Source organism: Gopherus flavomarginatus, chromosome 8, assembly GCF_025201925.1.
Source record: "Gopherus flavomarginatus isolate rGopFla2 chromosome 8, rGopFla2.mat.asm, whole genome shotgun sequence".
Classification (NCBI taxonomy): Eukaryota; Metazoa; Chordata; order Testudines; family Testudinidae; genus Gopherus; species Gopherus flavomarginatus.
This window is the reverse complement of record NC_066624.1, coordinates 8,098,027-8,104,026: the sequence shown is the minus strand read 5'-3', so window position 1 is coordinate 8,104,026 and position 6,000 is coordinate 8,098,027. Positions and strand designations below refer to the sequence as shown.

General features: G+C 48.2%; 1 protein-coding gene across 1 annotated transcript in view; it reads left to right on the top strand.

Annotated features, from left to right (window-relative positions):
• The first annotated feature begins 872 nt into the window (after positions 1-872).
• The window catches only part of LOC127056884 (uncharacterized), a 138,884-nt gene continuing 133,756 nt past the window's right edge, over positions 873-6,000 (top strand). The window contains exon 1 of the mRNA XM_050965217.1: positions 873-969. The gene's annotated coding sequence lies outside the window, so the exon portion shown is untranslated. The remainder of the gene's footprint in view (positions 970-6,000) is intronic.

Sequence of the window (6,000 nt, the reverse complement as noted above, 5' to 3'; positions counted from 1 at the left end):
GTTTCTAAGTGTAAGGACAAAGAGATCAGATAGTAAGTTATATGGTTTCTTTTCTTTGGTATTTGCATAAATATAAGTGCTGGAGTGCTTTGATTTGTATTCTTTTTGAATAAGGCTGTTTATTCAATATTCTTTTAAGCAATCGACCCTGTATTTTATCACCTTAATACAGAGAGACCATTTGTATGTATTTTTCCTGTCTTTTTTATATAAAGCTTTCTTTTAAGACCTGTTGAAGTTTTCTTTACTGGGAAATTTCAGGGAAATTGAGTCTGTACTCACCAGGGAATTGGTGGGAGGAAGAAATCGGGGAGATCTGTGTGTTGGATTTGCTAGCCTGTTTTTGCATTCCCTCTGGGGGAATAGGAAAGTGCTTTTGGTTTCCAGGACTGGGAACGGAGAGGGGGAGTCACTCTGTTTGGATTCACAGAGCTTGTGTCTGTGTATCTCTCCAGGAGCACCTGGAGGGGGGAAGGGAAAAAGGATTATTTCCCTTGGTTGTGAGACTCAAGGGATTTGGGTCTTGGGGTCCCCAGGGAAGGTTTTTCAGGGGGACCAGAGTGCCCCAAAACACTCTAATTTTTTGGGTGGTGGCAGCAGGTACCAGGTCCAAGCTGGTAACTAAGCTTGGAGGTTTTCATGCTAACCACCATATTTTGGACGCTAAGGTCCAAATCTGGGACTAAGGTTATGACATGGTGGCAGCGGTGGGATATAGACAGAATCCAGAAGCCAGTAGGAATATTATATTTTTCTCTTCTCTGCTAAGGGCTCTTTAGCAGAGAGAAACAGTTTGGTTTTAAAAGGGAACCAGAGAGAATTTTTTTTTCTGTTCTCTCTGGCAGTTTGTGGCTTGCATCTTAAGCAAGAAGCCATTAAGGTGCTATTAAGAGTCTTTTGTCACACAATAGCACTCCCATTGAGAGTCATTACCAGCACTATATAAATGCAAATAAAGTGGTTTTTCAGGTTTACTTAACATTGAAGATTAGCTAAAGGCACTGTTGCTAGGCAGACTCCAGGAGGCAACAGAGCCTGCGGTTCAGAAGATAAACACCGGAGGGCACCCCAACACAAGAAAACAGGAACCATGACTTCTAAGGCAAAAATTGAGGCCGAAGAACAAATCAAAGAAGCTGAACACAGGCGACAACTGGAAATAAAACAAAAAGAGATGGAGATGAAAGAAAGAGAAGAACAAGCCAAAGAGGCAGCACACAAAAGAAAACTAGAAGAAGAAGAGGTGGCCTGCCGAAGGAGACAAGCAGAAGAAGAGGCGGCCCACCGCCGAGACATGGAAAAACACCAAAAAGAAATGGAAAAACACCAAAAAGAAATGGAAAAACACCAAAAAGAAATGGAAAAACAACAAAAAGAGAATGAAGAGAAGGAGAAACAGAGAAAACATGAACTGGAGTTGGCAAAAGCTGGGCTGCATGTGCCAGCCAACCCTAACAACCCGGCGCCAATTATTGCTCCACAGCACAGGAAATTTCCCACCTACAAGGCAGGTGATGACACCGAGGCCTTCTTGGAAAATTTTGAAAGAGCCTGTCTTGGGTACAACATCCCCGAAGACCAGTACATGGTAGAATTGAGGTCACAGCTCAGTGGACCTTTAGCAGAGGTGGCAGCTGAAATGCCTAAGCAGCAAATGAATGACTATAAACTTTTTCAAACCAAGGCCAGATACAGAATGGGGATAACCCCAGATCATGCCCGTCGGCGCTTCAGAACCCAAAAGTGGAAACCAGAGGTGTCATTTCCCAAACACGCCTACTACATTGCAAAAAACTATGAGGCCTGGATAACAGGAAACAACGTTCAAACCTTGGAAGAACTGCACCTCCTCATACAAATGGAGCAGTTCTTGGATGGTGTTCCTGAAGACATCACACGGTACATACAAGATGGAAAACCCAAAGATCTTGCTGAGGCGGGGGAGATTGGAGCCAAATGGATGGAACTGGCAGAAAGCAAGAAAGCTACTGTCAAGGGGAACGATTACCCCAGGGGGCACACAGACCATAAACCCTACAATCGAGGATAGCCAAAGACCCCACATACCACCCAAGTAAAGCCACAGACACCCTACTCTTCCACCTCACCAGTCTCCAGTAACTCACCTCGGCCCAGTGACCCATCAGATGGAAGATGCTTTAAGTGTAATGAACTGGGACATATCAAGGCCAACTGTCCAAAGAACACCATGCGAGTGCAATTCATTACACCACCATCACACCAAAGATCCCCAGGCCCGGATGCCTCTCAAATACCCTTGGAGCGAAGGGAAAATTTGAGAGTGGGCGGAAAGAAGGTTACTGCGTGGAGAGACACGGGGGCACAAGTGTCAGCTATCCACCAATCCTTCGTTGACCCCAAATTCATCAACCCAAAGGCCAAAGTTACAATTTACCCCTTCATGTCACAAGCTGTAGACTTGCCTACAGCTCAACTGCCTGTCCAGTACAAAGGCTGGTCAGGAATGTGGACTTTTGCAGTCTATGACAATTATCCTATCCCCATGCTACTGGGGGAAGACTTGGCCAACCAGGTGAGGCGGGCCAAGAGAGTGGGAATGGTTACACGTAGCCAAACCAGGCAAGCTTCCAGACCCATCCCTGTTCCTGAACCGTCCACAGAGGCCCCGTCTGTGTTACCAGAGACCCAGACAGAGGTAGTGGACCCGGATTCCATGCCTACCACTGAAACAGCCACAGCATCTCCAGTCCCAGGCCCGGAACTGGAACAACAACCAGCACCAGCAATTGCAACCCCATCTTCAAACTCAACGCCAGAGGGCACCAGCGAGCCAGAACTGGCAGAAGCAAAAGACAGCCATACCCAAAAGGCTCAGCCAGAGCCTGAAATACCCTCAGGTGCACTAGCGAAGAGCGGTTCACCAGCAACGGAAACAACCCCATCACCTACATCGCTTCCAGAGGGACCAAGCCCAAGTCCACAGTCTGAGGAAGAACTGGTGACCCCAGCCTCAAGGGAACAGTTCCAGACTGAGCAGGAAGCAGATGACAGCCTTCAGAAAGCGTGGGCGGCGGCACGGAGCACCCCACCGCCTCTCAGCTCTTCTAATCGATCCCGGTTTGTTATAGACCAAGGACTTTTATACAAGGAAATTCTTTCTGGTGGACACCGGGAAGAATGGCAGCCGCAAAAACAGTTGGTGGTTCCAACTAAGTACCGGGGGAAGCTCTTAAGCTTAGCCCATGATCATCCCAGTGGCCATGCTGGGGTGAACAGAACCAAGGACCGGTTGGGGAAGTCCTTCCACTGGGAGGGGATGGGCAAGGATGTTGCCAAGTATGTCCGGTCTTGTGAGGTATGCCAAAGAGTGGCAAAGCCTCAAGACCAGGTCAAGGCCCCTCTCCAGCCACTCCCCATAATTGAGGTCCCATTTCAGCGAGTAGCTGTGGATATTCTGGGCCCTTTCTCAAAAAAGACGCCCAGAGGAAAGCAGTACGTACTGACTTTAGTGGACTTTGCTACCCGATGGCCGGAAGCAGTAGCTCTAGGCAACACCAGGGCTAACACTGTGTGCCTGGCCTTAACAAACATCTTTGCCAGGGTAGGTTGGCCCTCCGACATCCTTACAGATTCAGGGTCTAATTTCCTGGCAGGGACCATGGAAAAACTGTGGGAAACTCATGGGGTGAATCACTTGGTTGCCACCCCGTACCACCATCAAACCAATGGCCTGGTGGAAAGGTTCAATGGAACTTTGGGGGCCATGATACGAAAATTCATCAACGAATTCTCCAATAATTGGGACCTAGTGTTGCAGCAGTTGCTGTTTGCCTACAGGGCTGTACCACATCCCAGTTTAGGGTTTTTCACCATTTGAACTTGTGTATGGTCACGAGGTTAAGGGGCCATTACAGTTGGTGAAGCAGCAATGGGAGGGGTTTACGCCTTCTCCAGGAACTAACATTCTGGACTTTGTAAGCAACCTACAAAGCACCCTCTGACACTCTTTAGCCCTTGCTAGAGAGAACCTAAAGGATGCTCAAGAAGAGCAAAAGGCCTGGTATGACAGACATGCCAGAGAACGTTCCTTCATGGTAGGAGACCAGGTTATGGTCTTGAAGGCGCAACAGGCCCATAAGATGGAAGCATCATGGGAAGGGCCATTCACGGTCCAAGAGCGCCTGGGAACTGTAAACTATCTCATAGCATTTCCCAATTCCTCACGAAAGCCTAAAGTGTACCATGTTAATTCTCTCAAGCCTTTCTATTCCAGAGATTTACAGATTTGTCAGTTTACAGTCCAGGGAGATGATGCTGAGTGGCCTGACGGTGTCTACTACGACGGGAAAAAAGACGGTGGCTTGGAAGAGGTGAACCTCTCAACCACCCTGGAACGTCTGCAGCGGCGACAAATCAAGGAGCTGTGCACTAGCTTCGCCCCATTGTTCTCAGCCACCCCAGGACGGACTGAACGGGCATACCACTCCATTGATACAGGTAATGCTCACCCAATCAGAACCCCACCCTACCGGGTGTCTCCTCATGCCCAAGCTGCTATAGAACGGGATATCCAGAACATGCTACAGATGGGTATAATCCGCCCATCTACCAGTGCATGGGCATCTCCAGTGGTTCTGGTACCCAAACCAGATGGGGAAATACGCTTTTGCGTGGACTACCGTAAGCTAAATGCGGTAACCCGTCCGGACAACTATCCAATGCCACGCACCGATGAGCTATTGGAGAAGTTGGGACGTGCCCAGTTCATCTCTACAATAGACTTAACCAAGGGGTACTGGCAAGTACCGCTAGATAAACCTGCCAAGGAGAGGTCAGCATTCGTCACCCATGTGGGGGTGTATGAATTCAATGTCCTTCCTTTCGGCCTTCGCAATGCACCCGCCACCTTCCAGAGGCTGGTAGATGGTCTACTAGCTGGACTGGGAAAATTTGCAGTTGCCTACCTCGATGATGTGGCCATTTTTTCAGACTCCTGGCCCGAACACCTACTACACCTGGAAAAGGTCTTTGAGCGCATCAGGCAGGCTGGACTAACTGTTAAGGCCAAAAAGTGTCAAATAGGCCAAAACAGAGTGACTTACCTGGGGCACCAGGTGGGTCGAGGAACCATAAATCCCCTACAGGCCAAGGTGGATGCTATCCAAAAGTGGCCTGTCCCACGGTCCAAAAAGCAGGTCCAATCCTTCTTAGACTTGGCCGGATACTACAGGCGATTTGTACCACACTACAGCCAAATCGCTGCCCCACTGACCGACCTGACCAAAAAGACCCAGCCAAATGCAGTTAAGTGGACTGATGAGTGTCAAAAGGCCTTTACCCAGCTTAAGGCGATGCTCATGTCTAACCCTGTGCTCAGGGCCCCGGACTTTGACAAGCCATTCCTAGTAACCACAGATGCATCTAAGCGTGGTATAGGAGCAGTGCTCATGCAGGAAGCAACAGATCACAACTTCCATCCTGTCGTGTTTCTCAGCAAGAAACTGTCTGAGAGGGAAAGTCACTGGTCAGTCAGTGAAAAGGAATGCTATGCCATTGTGTACGCCCTGGAAAAGCTACGCCCATATGTTTGGGGACGGCGGTTCCAACTACAAACTGACCATGCTGCACTAAAGTGGCTTCATACTGCCAAGGGGAACAACAAGAAACTTCTTCGTTGAAGTTTAGCTCTCCAAGATTTTGATTTTGAAATTCAACACATCACAGGAGCTTCTAACAAAGTTGCTGATGCACTCTCCCGTGAGAGTTTCCCAGAATCCAGTAGTTAAAAAGTGTTCTTAAAATGTAGAAGTCTGTTAGTTATATACTTAGTAGTATATGTAAAGGTGCATGTGTTGTATTAATCTGTTTATTTTCAAGTTCTAGAAGAAAATCGCCGCCAGTGAGCTTCCCCACTGTCTGCAATTTGGGGGGCGTGTCATAAACAGATAGCTAAGGGTTAATGTCTCTTCCACCTGAAGCACCTGACCAGAGGACCAATCAGGAAACCGGATTTTTTCA